The following is a 15,447-nucleotide window of genomic DNA, read 5'->3' as shown; positions in this document are numbered from 1 at the left end:
CAAGTAGGCTTTTACAAGCACTTTTGAATCGTCATGTAACAAACCATATTAAGTAAAGCTACCACCGGTTCGGAATGTAGATTCTACCGAGAAGAATCGGCAAGAAACTCAGTAGTTACTCTTTTTCAACATCTAAAAATACGGTCACGTTAGTTAAATACAATTATATAAGTATGTATATCCTGCCTGGAAGTCAACAAGCATTAAATCCACGGTTTTTTATCATCTATATAATCTTGTATCGAATAATATGCTTTCTTTACCAATGTATTTTTTACAAATGATTTGAATTTATGAAACCGCAAAGTTAAAAATGACTATTATAACTATTCGTATATTTTATGACAGGTATATTACAAAGTATGTTTTTAATTTATTAACTGTAATATATATTATTTTATTGGTTACTTATATATGATTCCAAAAAATTTTTACCTGTCTTATACTTCATCCAAGATAACCAAACACAGTGGATAGAACGCGTGAATCTATGTCGAAGTTTGCAGTTTCAAACCCGGGGAAATCCAACTCAGTTTTCATGTACTTAATTTGTGGTTTAAAAAGTAAAATATCGTGAATGTATCGAATGAAATTCTGCCATATGCGTATCAACCACCCCGCATTGGAACAGCCTGGTGTAATAAACCTTCTCCGCAAAAGGAGAGTTGACCTAGACCCAGTTGCAAGACATTTATCGGTTGACTCTTAATACTTCGTCCACTACTAGTACTAGATTAGTTCAAACTCTCAAAATGGCGGATCCAGGATTTTCAATTGGGAGAAGCTTGATCCGTCCTGAGTGTAGGTTTTGACAAAGTAAAAAAGCACATCAGAATTTATTTTGTCTCAATTTTAAATGTCTGATAAATGTATTTAATTAGAATAATATATACCAAGTTTACGTTAAGATTTGTCACGGAAGAATTCAGATGTTTTGGGGGAGGGATTGAGCTCTTTAGACTCTCTCCCAGAAATCGCCAATAAATTGTAATATTGACTCTACAAAGTGTATTAAAAATTGATTGTTAAGCATATATAAGGCGTTCTCGTATAAATTAAACATGAATTAGTATATTACACTGTTATATCTAGATACGATTATTAGATTTTCTAATGAAGTATTTGGTATCGTTATTAGTGTCTTGTCACAGTAAGCCTACGCTTTTATAAAGGGTTAATGTTACACTGTTATTTCGTTTTGTCTACCATTGATAGTTACTTTAGTAACATGCAATCAAAATAATACGCCGTATTGGATAGCCGGGGAACTTGTCGGGTAATGATAAAATGATATCATCATTATCTATTTTCAACATCTAAATTACTGTGATTAAAAATGCTTCTTAGAAACAATAGATATTTTTTTTTAATTTATTTATAAGAGGTAGGCAGACTGGCGAATGAGCGACCCGATGATAAGTAGTCGATGATATCGAGTAGATGATAGTAAGTTAGTCGCCACTAACCTAGGTAACTACGGTGTTATGTCTCTTGTTCCTGTTGTTACACTGGCTCACTCAAAAATATTCAGTATTGCTACTTGACGCTAGGAGACGTGATGACTATTTGGTACCTAAACGAACTAATAAGCTACTAGTTGTCGCCCGCGGCTTCGCTCGCGATTTAGGGGTTGGCTGTCATGTGTTAGGCAAAAAAGTAGCCTATCTCCTTCCTTGGAGTTCAAGTTTGTTCCATACCAAATTTCGTCAAATTCGGTTCATTGCGTTGGTAGTGAAAGAGCGACAGACAGACAGACAGAATTACTATCAAATTTATATAATATATTAGTATAGATTTCAATCTGTAAATTACATAATTGATTGGTAATATATTTAAATTGATGTTGTATGAACAATAAACAGGAAAAGCTTTTCGATTTAAAACATTAATTTCAAATAAGTTTAAAATCAAATCGCTTATATATTTTTCTTTGTAACTTTATGCATTACTTTTTCACTCATAAGTTGATTCAAAAAATCAATATTTATATATACTTTATACAATTAAACTCTAGCGAGGACTTTTGAACTGTCATTTAAGAGGAAAATTAAATAAAAAGTTATTTTATAGTTTGCACCATAACAGCTCTCAAAATTTTAAATTGCATCTCGAAGATAACATTTTTGATTAAATTATTACACATATAATATACCTACATAACGATGATACATATCATTATTTGAAAGTAGGTAAGCAGAACGTGTGACATCTGACAAATGATTTCAGATTTAGCGTAACGTTTTCAATGCTTCAAAACGTCATACAACCGACGTTATTCCTTCAGTTTTATAAAGATTTACGAGAATTCTGAAAAGTACATTTTTACAGAGGCACTTCACTTAGTGGATATGCGTGTTTGTGAAACCGGTCGGTAAATACGTAGTTGATTTAACGTGGCCAGAAAACGTTACGCAAAACGGAAGTTAGGGTTAAGTAAATGGATCAATAAAATTGCCGGAAACGCTATATTATCGTTAGTACAGATCTAACTCTACTGGCTAATATTACACTTAATACTTCGAAATGTTATACTTGCCTGGAATTTGTTACGTTCGATATGGGACATAGATATATTTGTCATACGGCTTTCATGAAAATGGAAATACTAATAATATGTAATATTATTGAAAAGGGTCAGTATTCTATAAATAGAAGCATCAGTATTATTTTTCGGGCATTGGATGTGACATGCGGTGGTTGTATGGGAGTGAAGGCAAAAACCACGGAGATCTAAACCGGACCGTCTGTCACTAGCAACTGCAGATAATATCGCAGAATCCAATTTCGTGGTTTTGTTATCACCCTCAACGAAAATTTAAATCATTTTTCTTTCCATGAATCCACCGCTATATTTAAACTACAAAATATTTTGTTAAAAAAAAAACAATTTGTGACGTAATTATTATTGTAATTTATGGAATTAATATGGATTATTATCTCGTTAATTTAAATCATATATTAATATCACATGTATAATATTTATATAAACTTTTTAATTATAATCCATGTGCGATTTTCTGTGCATACACTTGCCAAGTAGTGCTATCATTTGATAATACTGTAACTTGGTAATAAGATTTGAGAAATGAGCGGCATGTCAGCGACACGCTACGGGCCTTGATGAATGATTCCGTAATGCAACAGATCCCTATCTTATAACGTTAAATGTGCTGCATTTAAACAATATAATAGTAATAATCTACGTTGTTTCAACACACTATCAACAACAATTTGCCGGTTTTTACTTTACTTATATTTTTTGAAATGTAGACGAATATTCTGAGACGACTTTTCGGTACTTACGAAGACTTTCTCAACTAAGCAATCGTATATAAATTTACATCGTATTTAAAACTCGCTACCTATAATAATTCTATATTGAATAAAGATTTTTATTCAAATTAATATTTTATACAGTATTTGAAAAGGAGTGTCATTTGTTCTTCGAGCTAATTAGGAATACTATTGACTAATTCTGACTGTTATTATTGATTAGGTATGTTCCTAAAGACACACGTATACAAATTGACTTAATAGCCCGGAGTCAGTGCTGTATTTAATTACCGCCGAGCCTTCAACTCAAAACAGCCATCAATAAAAATCTCGGAAACGGTAAAAATAGTGCATTTAATAAAATATATTATATTATGCTCATTATGATGGTAATCATGAGTCAGAACGAGAGGCTAATTAACTAGAGTCTGTGCAACTACCACGGAACACCGCGGTCATCTTAATGAATTTCATTTTGATTATAATCTCTCCGTTTATATTCTTACTGTAAAATGGAAGAATTTTTCATTTTAATGCGTTTCATAATTTAGAAAAAAATATTTATTAACTCTTATAACATTATAATTACTACATTTTCAACTTGAAAAAAATATTGAATATATCATTTATTATTAAGTTAGTACCTCTTGAAAGCTAATTGAAACGCGTTTTCATATATTTAATTGATGCTTATAACTCATATCGTGGTTTGCCGGAGAAGTAGAGCATCGTGTAGAAATTTGTATAATAGTCTATATCAACCAGCACAGGAGCAACATGGTGGAACGAGGTCCAAGCCATCCTCTTTACGAGAAGGTTTCTGTCCAACAGTAAGACATTCAAGGGCATTAACTGTACTTTTTTATAATAACAGTAGTATTAAAAATAAAATTTATTTTCATATGTGACATTATCAAATATAATATAAAAAATAGTACAATTTAATTAATAGGTACCTACAATGTTCGAAAATTAATTCGTGTAGACTGCAATTTCATTTAGCAATTTAGGGCTAAATTTCCTATGCAATATCGCACATAACCGCCGCTCATGAAACATTATGTGGGCATACAAAGGCATTAGATATTTAACCTCGCCATACGCTGGGCTACAAAGCGCCATTCTTGTCCGGATTATAATGAGTTACATTGTCGCTACCCGCTATCCGCTACCTGCATACTGGCAATTGATGTCCTTTGTAATACTAGTGCTTTATGTAAGTAGCACGTTAATTCTTAAGATTTTTATTCATTAATAATATTTACAATTATTAATGATTTATTCCGTCATTCAATGCTTAATTGGTACTTGTAACTGATTACAATTGTTATTAACCTTATAAATACGTACGTAACAATTAGTAATTATTTGAAAAGTATTATTGTGTGTGAAATAAAATCTTAAGATATTATTGTATTCATTCTAATAATAATTATTTGAAAATATATTTTTAGCTGAACTAGTCTGTCGATTTGTTTCAAGCAGTAATTAATTTAATAAAATGTTTTATACGTTTCTCGATAAAGGGTAATTTATGTATAGAATCTTAAGGCATTTTAAGTGTGAAAATGTCTTCGTTGGAAAACGAAGTCATATAGTTTTTATGATCGCCTCTACTTACAATGTAGACACTTGAATGACATTTAAAATTAATGAATGTTTCTAGGAAACTATTAATTCTTAAGAATTATGGTATTTGATTTAAATATTACGTTAAACTTAAACTTTATTTCAATAAAATAAATAAATATATTCCAAACAGTGTCATATAATATATAATGATAACTTCATGTAATATTTTCATTTATAAATAAAAAAATATATAGTTGACATTTTTGCATCAAATTACCGGTCTGTATACAAAACTATATAAGTTTAATTAATTTATTATTATTATAAATATTACTCTGTTCATAATTTAAAGCAACGAAGCGAATAACCAGACATTTGCAATTGCGTTACATCTCTACAAGGATAATTTTAATAGGGTTTTTTGCGGTAAATCGTTTCACTATTAAAGCGGTGGAGGCCAATATCACGGCGTTTTGCAAAAGGATAAAAAGGGAAATAAAGTAACTTGTATGGCGGGTCGGTTGCAAGATGCAGAAATCTGTGCGAGGCATGGGCGTGGGTGAACCGGTCTAGACGAGATGAACTTTAAGGATCGGACAAAATAAAATAAACCTCGACGCTTCGCGACAGCGACCCGGGACGCTGTTCTTAATGTCCAATTCTTCGCGAAGGTTTGCGTGGAAAACCATAAATCTTCAAGCATTATATGTTAGCCTATTATTAAGGCAGATAGGTCGTATAATCATCAATTGTTATAATGCAATTATTTATGAACTCATCCCAGCACGACAAAAACGATGTAAATAATTGCCTAAAAAATTCGAGGAATAAATATAATTATGTCTGTATGTTATTTGGTTTGGGATGGTTCTTTCATTTTTACGAGATTTTTTTTTTGTAAGCCGGATAAGTTATTTCTAGACGACCGATGGATTATTTCACATATGGTCAGTAATTCATTATCACGAACGTAACGCAATAGCAAAATTCAACAAGCATGCAAATTACAATCCTGCTATGCTCTCTTTAAAACAAGTTTTAAAATGTCTCTTTTATTACAAGTCCAAACACATTACGGTTATTTGTTTGGTGCTAAAAATTTAAGCACATATTTGATGTTATGTCGTTGTAAGTCTAGACATTGATTTTTTAAGTCACATTTGCAAGACAGAGTAGATGTTTAAAGTAAATGTTCAACGTACGTGTCTATGATAACTAATTATAATCTCTAATACGCGTAGAGCAACAAAGTCTAAGTCTTCTAGGAATTCCCGAGAGAAAACCTTTAATTTACCTTGAGTGGACACAATTGGAAGAAAACACAAGAGAGGGCGTCGCGCCGGATTAGATTAGCGCAGATAAGATTAGTGGCGTCGCAAGCGCGCCGCAGCAGCCGCCGCGCGCCGTCTGCCATGTGAACCTGCTAATTGCGACTACCTACAGTCCGAGCACTCGGAATTACCCGCATAGCGGCCAACTGCGACATTTCTATGTGTTCTAGATTGCAATCGCTACGAAATGTGTACCGCAGGTCTATGAGCGTGCAACGACTTTGAGCGTTAGAGTGCAATACCTTGGCCCTCCATGAATATTTACGAAGGCGAGGCGCGAGCTGAGTTTTGCGGGCCGGACTCGGGCGGGGCTGCACCCTAATGCAATGATTCATATTATTCGGTTTGCGGGCGAGTTGAACGTCTTCCATTATTGTCATTCATCGGAGGAAGTGGGCGGCGAGGGGCGGCGCGGGTGCCGGCGGCGGCCCCCGCGCTCTACGCCGGCACTCAGTCGCTCGCCGACACTCTCGCTGCTAGTACGCGAGAGCCGCGATGCATATATAGTCTACGCTTGACGCATTCAGTCCGTGTGTGTGTGCCCTCCCGTGATCTGAGGCCGGAGCCCGATCGAGCCACGTGCAGTGCACCCGGATCCGCATCCAGTGCTACTTGGCAGCTTATCAGCTGTAGCAGGAGTTGCAGACGGTGCACATTGCGTTGCAAGTGAATTCGACAACTCGTACGCCGCAGCCGACGGCTCAGCTGACCGGCGTGCCTACGAAGGCCTGCAAACGCACGGTGAGTGCGATCGATCAGTGCATGCACGCGCCCAAAACCACTTTTCGTGTCTATTTTGAGCTCGCATAATTTTGCCATACGAGAAAATACCACCAGTTTTATGGATTTTTTGGTTTTTGATTGGATTCGCTTTGATTTTTCAGTCGTCAAGTTTTTTCGCTAATCGCTGTATAATTAAAGTAGCTTACGTGATATGCACTAAGCGCTCGTTGGTCGATGGAAAATCATTATGTTATGAATCGGAAGATGAGACGTCGTGTGAATTTGAGCCCCTGAAAGCAAAACATCGCCGTTCGGCTTAAAATATGTGGCAGTAAAGTAGCTACTTAATGTCAATTTACTGTCTGTCCCCTCCCGTACCATTCTCAGTCGTCAGTCAGTACCAGCTGACTTTCCGTCGGTTGTCGGCTCACACTCTTGCGCAAAATGCATGCCTTCGGCGCTACGACCGGCGGTTCTATCTGTGATTAACATAGTTTATATTATGATACACAAGATATTATTTCGAATACGCAAAATTTAAAAATCATGATTCAATTGTATAATCATTTCAGATCCTCAATAAATGAGTAATCAACATTCGATAATGAAGCAATGACATACCAAAAAAAAATATTTTTTCATGTTTTACATCAGTGTCGATCAGCTCTTGTTATCTCTTATCAATATGCTCTAGCGAAGGTCGCACTGATAACATACAATGGTGGCCACGAGTTCAACGAAAGCTTTCTAAAATTGCAAAAAGGGTATATATTTATGACATTATCTAGAAATATATAAATAAAACATAATTAAATAAAATATAATAAATTAAAGATCCATATTGCATTTAATAGAACAAACATGTCATAATAACGGTCAACAAAATAATGATTTTGTACCTTTATAATTGGTCGTAAATTATTCCTCGGCGGAAGTAGCCTCTTACTCTGTTCCGGTACAATCGCGTGATCAACTCATAAATACATGCGATATAAGAAGCGTTTCGGAATAAAAAGTTTTTACATTATTGTTATAATTATTTTTAATAATTATCTGTTACGAAAATTGCAATATAATATTGCATCACATATTAAAAATAAAATAATATAGGTATATATATATACTAATATGTTAGAATATTGTCAATTTTGTAATGTATCCGTAATGGTATTATCTTATTTTTACTAAAGAGATAAACTTTTATCAGTAATGATTTATTCTAATTCTAATTGGGTAGTAAGTGCGTCACACAAACACACTAAAATGACAAAGGTCAAAAGTCAATTTGAAATAAAACCAAATATACTGATATTATAACTAATAACTATTTTCAATAACAATCTATATGTTAATATAATTATGTTCCAGAATACCTTATCGAAATAGTAAAGTTACAATCATAGGTTGTTATGAAATTTAAAAAAAACTTGTTCTCTATTTTTTGTTCATGACTAAGACAGTATTATTTTTTAAATCCTATTAACGTAAAGTTTGCAATGATCCTAATTCAGTTATATAAAATTAAATTATGAATTATTTACACAAAAAACAAACACTATTTCGTTCCTTTTCGTTGAATTGTACATCCCCAAATAAGTAGCTAATGGGTCAAGCCATTGTTGGAAGTTATTCAGCGCCGAAGAATGCGTCCGGCGCATTAGAGCAAATAGACTACCATATCTTGGATACAAAAGAGTATTGACACTAGGAGATAAGCATATCTCAGTGTACGCTGTACACTAATGTTGTAGGTATCGGGCTGGTGTACACTCATTGTTCCGTTATCGTATACGGTTAGCGCATTTATGGGTCCGATAAGCAAATAAATGCGCTCTCGCCGACCATGTCTCGCCGTCAGACAGCATTTGCTATTTACATTTTTATTTATGTATACCATATGCATTAGCGGAAACATGCGATTTTTCGTTAATAGACTTGATTTTTTTGCAAAACGGTATATTGATGTTAGCTATTTGGTATTTTAAACGCGTGTGAAATAAATTACCGTTACAGGCGTTAGTCGCGGATTTATTGCACTAGTGACTTGATGAATACGAAATTAGATAAATTTTTTTGTTGTTTTTTTTTTTAAAGACACTACAAAGCTAAAAGTACATTGAAGTAACATTGTATTGTGACGTCCAATTTTTTGCGACTAATTCCAGATAGCACGTTTCCACTTGGCAGTGTATTTCTTTGTGTCTATAAATATTTGACAGCACATTTACACCGTCTGTAAATCAGCATTGTCAAAGTGCATGCGATTTTATCCGTCGTTCGGCGGTCAGTTCGTTCACTCAGGCGGCCAGTCTATATTTAGTGGGCGTCGGAGCCGCGGCCCGGCGGAATGCAGGCGCGCGCCCGATCGCTGACCTACCACAACTTTGCTGTGATACAGTTTCGGCGCACGCACAGCCTTCAATACAGGACCAACCTGCTCCAAATTATCTTTGCGTACGTGAATGCCAATGATCTGACGTTTCTTTCCGTATAATCGACGGAACCACTTTATTACACAAGATGGAGTGCAAAATGCGGCATGCAACGAAATAAAAATCAGCTGACTTTAGTTAAAAAAAAAAATTAAAACTGAACAAAAAATTTGAGAAATTATGCTCATTTTATATTGAGTCGAATACTTGCCTTCAGTTTATTGGCATTCAGTAACTTATAATTACCTTTCTTAGACATTTATTCACAAAATAATAATTTGTAAAAATGTAAACAAAACAACTATTTGATAGATGTTGACTTCCAAGTCAATTTATATTCATATTTCATATATGATTATGGTTTTACCACTTTTATCTTTCACAGAAGATTTTAATAAAATCGACATCTCCAACGGTTATTCTAAATTTAATTACTTAATACATTTATCTAAATGGTTACTAGAAGTCAAATGACGTGTATTTGTGAGCATGATTACAAATAAAATTAGTTAAATATGTCTTTAATGTATGTACATAATAATAAGGAAAATATTTGTTATGGGGCATTTAAAGTAACGTGTTTAGGTCAGAAGTATACGTGTAAATAATTTCGCCAAATATTTTTAAATAACAATTATGAAGTATTTTTTAAACGATTATGAATTTCTTCTTAAATTTAACACACTGGTTAACTGACATATTGTAATATATATTAGCTAGTTCCCGCGACTCCGCGTCCAATTTAAAGACTGTGTCTATGTGGAATTCAGTACCATCGGTTCGGTTCCGTTCAGTTTCTAGGCAATGATAAGATAAAAAACAATGGGATAGAGATGGCTTTGCTTCATGGCTTCGCTTGCTAATGAAAACTTACTAATACGTTTCACGCACGACAATTTTTTCTCTAATCGCAAAAAAATATGATCATATTTATTTATCAAGATGAACTTGTGTCCGAAAAATTATAACTCTTTTGACATATTAAATTGATGAAATTAAAAAAAGTGTTCTCCTCTAAATTTATTTTCCTTTCTCAGTGCATCTCTGCATTTCGAAACAGCCCTATCACTTTTAGTGTAAAATCTTTGCTTATAATATACACATAGATAAGAGACTTAATTTAAAAGCATTCAGCATATATCTATTTAATACATGAAGATATAAAACAGTATAGCGTACTCAAACAATTTGGTAAAATAGCAAAAAACCTACCGACTAATCCTGGCAAATTGTAACGGATACGCGTACTTGCTCTTAAATCCTTATCAAAGATCTGTGGATAAGTAACGTCAACACGATGGCAAAGATATAACAATTTATAATTAATTAATTCCCATTCACAATATTTAAAAATACGTATATCAAAATATACTGTTTAAATTTTTTAGTTTCAAATATATATAGTTTGTAGAGTATAGAGTCATAAATTGACCCGTGAGAAGTCATGGAAGGTTTGGTAATCATATACATATATCTGTAATAATTGTTGTAGACACTCCTCATTGATAAACCTTGAAACTATTAATCCGATTTTAATAATACTTTCACTACTAGAGATCTATCATATCAAGAAGTAATAGATTATATTTTATTGCAACAATAATAGGATTCTTAGTTATACAAATGAAATTCCAAGCCGAAGTTACAGTAATAAAATTTATCATATAAAGTATATCTGAATATGAAAATTTTCTGCTCACGACATTCGTAGTCGAGTCGTAGTCGTTTCTATCATGAAACGTAAATACCTATGACAGCACTCTGATATTGTGATATGTGTTCGCCATTACTAATACGTTATGGCGTCGCCATCAATAACTAGCGTTATTACCTTTAAGCGTTTTGCTATTCCCTTTGAATTATTATTTTCTTCTTTGCCACTTTATTCTATTAAGTCAGTCATACTGAAAAGCTACGATATTACGGAGTTTTTTCGGAATAAACTTATTTTAAAATTGTAATTTTACAGGGCTAAATAATTTTGAATCGTAAAAAAATTACTTAAATATGTGAACTTAAAAAAGAGACAGCTGTGTTTTTAATCATGCTGTTCAGTTTTTTACACAAATTAGTTTCATTTATTTGTTTTCAGAACTACATAAGCTTTTTGAAATCGGCTGTTAACCCTTAATCGAGCACAGGGAACTATTTTTCCACCCTCCCAAGCTAGCTAAATTCCCAAATATTTTTGAAATGGCAACTCTTTAGGTTGTATTGCTTACACAAAAATAATCTTAGATAAATACATTTCATTATTTTCAGTTTCAATATTTTTTATATGATTTTATATACACTGATATCCAACATGACCCTATAATATATTCGTAAGCCATGAAAATCAGATTTTTAGTTCTGCCCGATAAAGGGTTAAACACGTTGCAGCCATTCGATTCCTTTTTGAAGTCCATTTGAATCCCATCCCTATAATAAAACCTAGTGTCTGTGACTGAAACGAGGTGCGTTGGTCGCGATGGCGCCGGCTCGGTCAGACATTGCTATTAGATCTCAGATTGATCGATGCTTCGTCGCCTGCCGTATCGAATAGTCGTCTTATTTTTATCGCCACTAACCGCGTATAGTGACGTAACTGCCACGTTTTATGTACTAAGGTTTTTATATATAAGGCTTCCCGTCTGCCAGGCATAATTAAAGCCGTGTTCGTGCCTTATTTGATATGGACGCCCGGCAACCCTGGCCTACATGATGAAGAGTCTGTTCGTGAAGGATTCACGTTCGGCTGACGTCCGAAAAATTAATGATTGAATTTCACTGGCAGATTCTATCGGCCTTCAAATATTATAATATCACGTAACAGTGGAATGAGTTTCTCGATACAAATGTCATGCTCACTCACTTGTAAGGAAATATGTGTCGTCACAATTTAAATACGTAACTCTTTATTGGCCCTTATCGGAGTTATTTGTTGCAATTCGCGATAAAATAAGAAGTGCTCCGTGAGCCGGACTGATAAGACTTTTGTATTGGTTACTAAGGTGTTTTACATTATATTTTACGTGCAGCGAGGCACATCCGTGATAGCAGTGATCCAATGTTTTCCAAGTTTTTTAACAACTACAACTGTCAGTTTTGACTTCAAGTTATTAATTTTATTCGTTGTAATTAAAAGATTATTTATTTTAAAAATTGTAATTTTTCTTGTCGAAAATATTCTTTATACAAGTAGACTTTTATAAGTACTTATAAATGGTCATTTTACAGAACCGGTTCGGAATGTAGATTCTACCCCGAAGAACCGGCAAGAAACTCAGTAGTTACTCATTTCCAAAATTTGAAATACAAAGTTATGTTAGTTAAATAAAATCGTATATAATAGATTTATATCTAATATTCAATTAGTTTGTTATTTATATATGTCGTGTGTAGTAAGGAATCTTTTTGAGAAACTATTAAATATTTATGACTCATCAAAACAAATTAATGACCGACGATAGCGCATCCTTATCAATATGTTTAAATGATTTACCTTGTATGAGGACATTCAGATAAGAATGAAGTCATGAATAACCTTAACGACATTTTAAGAGAAAATAGAAAGTAAAAATCTTATCGTCGATGATGGCACGAACTTTAAAAATTTTATAGCAGATTTAATATTTCGCTTTACGTCATGATAAAATTAAATCGCTTTAATAATTTTCTTGAAATGTATTTCTGTTTCATTTCAACTGAGTGGCTAGTGTGGAATAAGTGAGCAATTTTACTCGTAATATAAACTATGTCCTACAGAATATAATGTAGTATTAAGGCTATTTAAATTAACAAATAAATATAATTCGTGTGTTTTAGTACAAAAAAAAAAATTAAACCTTTTTTCATAAAGTAAAATTCGCGTTTATTAAATCATGGAAGATTAAATTTTAGCTTGTTCGATAGAAGTAGATTGAATCCCACCTATATTAAAAATAAAATAATCGTGATTTGATCGAGATGGTTATTGAAAATGAAGTCACATAACATTATACAGTTGTTCACAATCAACGTACAATAGGTGGCGCGCAGGTCGTATCGGACGATTACATTTTCTGCAATAAAACCGCGACTAAGAGATTACCAATAACAATTACTAACTGAAACCTATATGCTTACATATTGCATACAGTGATTGTGAAATGCTCTATATATAAATATTATTATTAATATTGTGTTATTATTTAAATAAATCAATGAAATCCTCCAACGATTTCGGTCACTGCTCCCATAGTGACTAGCTAGCTAGTAACTTGTGTACAGACGCACAGGAGATTTTAGTGAGTGCGCAATCTTAGGAGCACACTATTAACTTAGTAACAAAATCCGAAAGGTGATCAGACACGGCCACGATTGTTGCAACAAGACATATAACAATTGATAGATAAACCTGCGTAACCAATTATTAGTTGGAATTGTTAAATCTCTTTACTTCATTCTATTTTATTTAGACTTTTGCTTTTGATGTTGATTCGCATTGCGAGTGACTTTATAGGTGAAGCGCGGTCGTATGCACGCCACTTTACGACCAGTAAAATGCACTTTAATGTTCTTAGCGGGAATCGGGTGCTCTCAGTTCCTTTGCATTCAAATCTAGTACAATAGCACTAAACAGTTATATAACTCTGTAATGTAGACGTACATTATATAGTAACTGTATTTAAATGTATAGCGCCTTTAGAAAAAATTTAAATGTTGAATATCTTACTTTTCAAGCGCATTTTCTTCGCCGCAATTTTTTTTTTTTTGCAAAGAATTGCGGGATAGATTTTTATCAGAAGTAGTTTTATTTCTTCCTTTAATAAAAGCTTTGAATCTTTATCAAGAACCTCAAAGAGATATTTAACATTTATAATAGAAGTTTCTTTAAGTTTTCCCCAGAACATTTGTTATTTTCATAAGAATATAATATTCACTATTTCTGCTAACAAATTGAAGCAAAAGTCAAGAAGATATAAATACGCGTGATGTTTCCTTCAATTCATTTTATAATTCACTTCTGATAAGATTATCGTATGACTACATTTATTACAAAATAAACATCCACACAAGTTTGAAATATAAATTAATTCGATGGAAATTTGCTAATTTAAACATTATTTGATGCTATATTTAAGATCTAAGTATATCATTATATTTTTCGGAATAAAACACTTATATTAATCACATTTTACTAAATATTCGTTAATTTTATAATGCAGGTAAAAAGCATAGAAAATATTAACTATGAATATTCACCTTAATTCGTAAAATCGTTCGTATAATTATCTGGCGGTTATATATAAACATATCTTATAAAAAAACTCATACGTTAACACCATAACTGAACAAAAAAAAAATCCTTTATAATTTCGGCACTTATTTTTCATATGCTTAATTTGTGTTTATAATCCATCTCGTTTCTTGGATGATTGACATATGTACTGTATAAATTTATACAAACTAAACCGTTTTCCAGTTAAGACGGAAAAAGTCCTCTGACCAGCATTGCAAAATTTAATATAAACTTGTTGATTCTACTTTTTTAAATATCATGCTCTATGTTCTTTATATATATACGATTTACTATATAGGAATGCATCTCCTCAATGTATCTTAGGTGCATGATATCAGAATCAGCTGAGTACGTCATAAGATAAAGGTTTAAAAATAGCGTTTATTACTAAATATAATATCGTAACACACAGTAGTTAGTAGGCTCTAGAATTTTATAAACACTTTAGACGTATTATTTTATATAAAAATATATGTTCTTCTTTAATAGTGAGGACAAAGGTTACTTAATTATAGAGGTATACGCCTCTCTTGCTTACGGTAGATTGTGAAATTAATTATTTGCTCTTTTCCATCGCTAAAGCTCGTTGACACCAAATCAGTAAGCAGATATTGTAGTAAATATTGTCATATTTGCTCAAATCTTATACGTACGTGCTTAACCATACAATTTCATTCGTGTACCCGGATGAAGCGGGGAACTTGGTAATCGTTTATAGATACATAACTAAATTGCCGAGTTAATTAATTTAATTTAATTTTTTATGAAGTTAATTTATCAATAATCGACTTTAAATATTTTTCAATGTTTGTTTTAAACACTTTAAAAAACCAAACATTATACTATACGAAAA

The 15,447-nt window shown here is 32.8% G+C and overlaps 1 protein-coding gene across 5 annotated transcripts in view; it reads left to right on the top strand.

Annotated features, from left to right (window-relative positions):
• Positions 1-15,447, top strand: part of LOC113397901 (protein alan shepard) — a 135,487-nt gene that overhangs the window by 48,519 nt on the left and 71,521 nt on the right. Inside the window, exon 1 of one of the 5 annotated variants that reach the window (XM_026636431.2) lies at positions 6,611-6,917. The exons of the other annotated variants lie outside the window; for them this stretch is intronic. The gene's annotated coding sequence lies outside the window, so the exon portion shown is untranslated. Of the gene's footprint in view, positions 1-6,610; positions 6,918-15,447 lie in introns of those variants that run through there. 5 annotated transcript variants of the gene reach the window in all.

This window comes from Vanessa tameamea, chromosome 13, assembly GCF_037043105.1.
Source record: "Vanessa tameamea isolate UH-Manoa-2023 chromosome 13, ilVanTame1 primary haplotype, whole genome shotgun sequence".
Lineage (NCBI taxonomy): Eukaryota > Metazoa > Arthropoda > Insecta > Lepidoptera > Nymphalidae > Vanessa > Vanessa tameamea.
The sequence above is the reverse complement of the archived record's forward strand: the minus strand, read 5'-3'. Positions and strand labels throughout refer to the sequence as shown.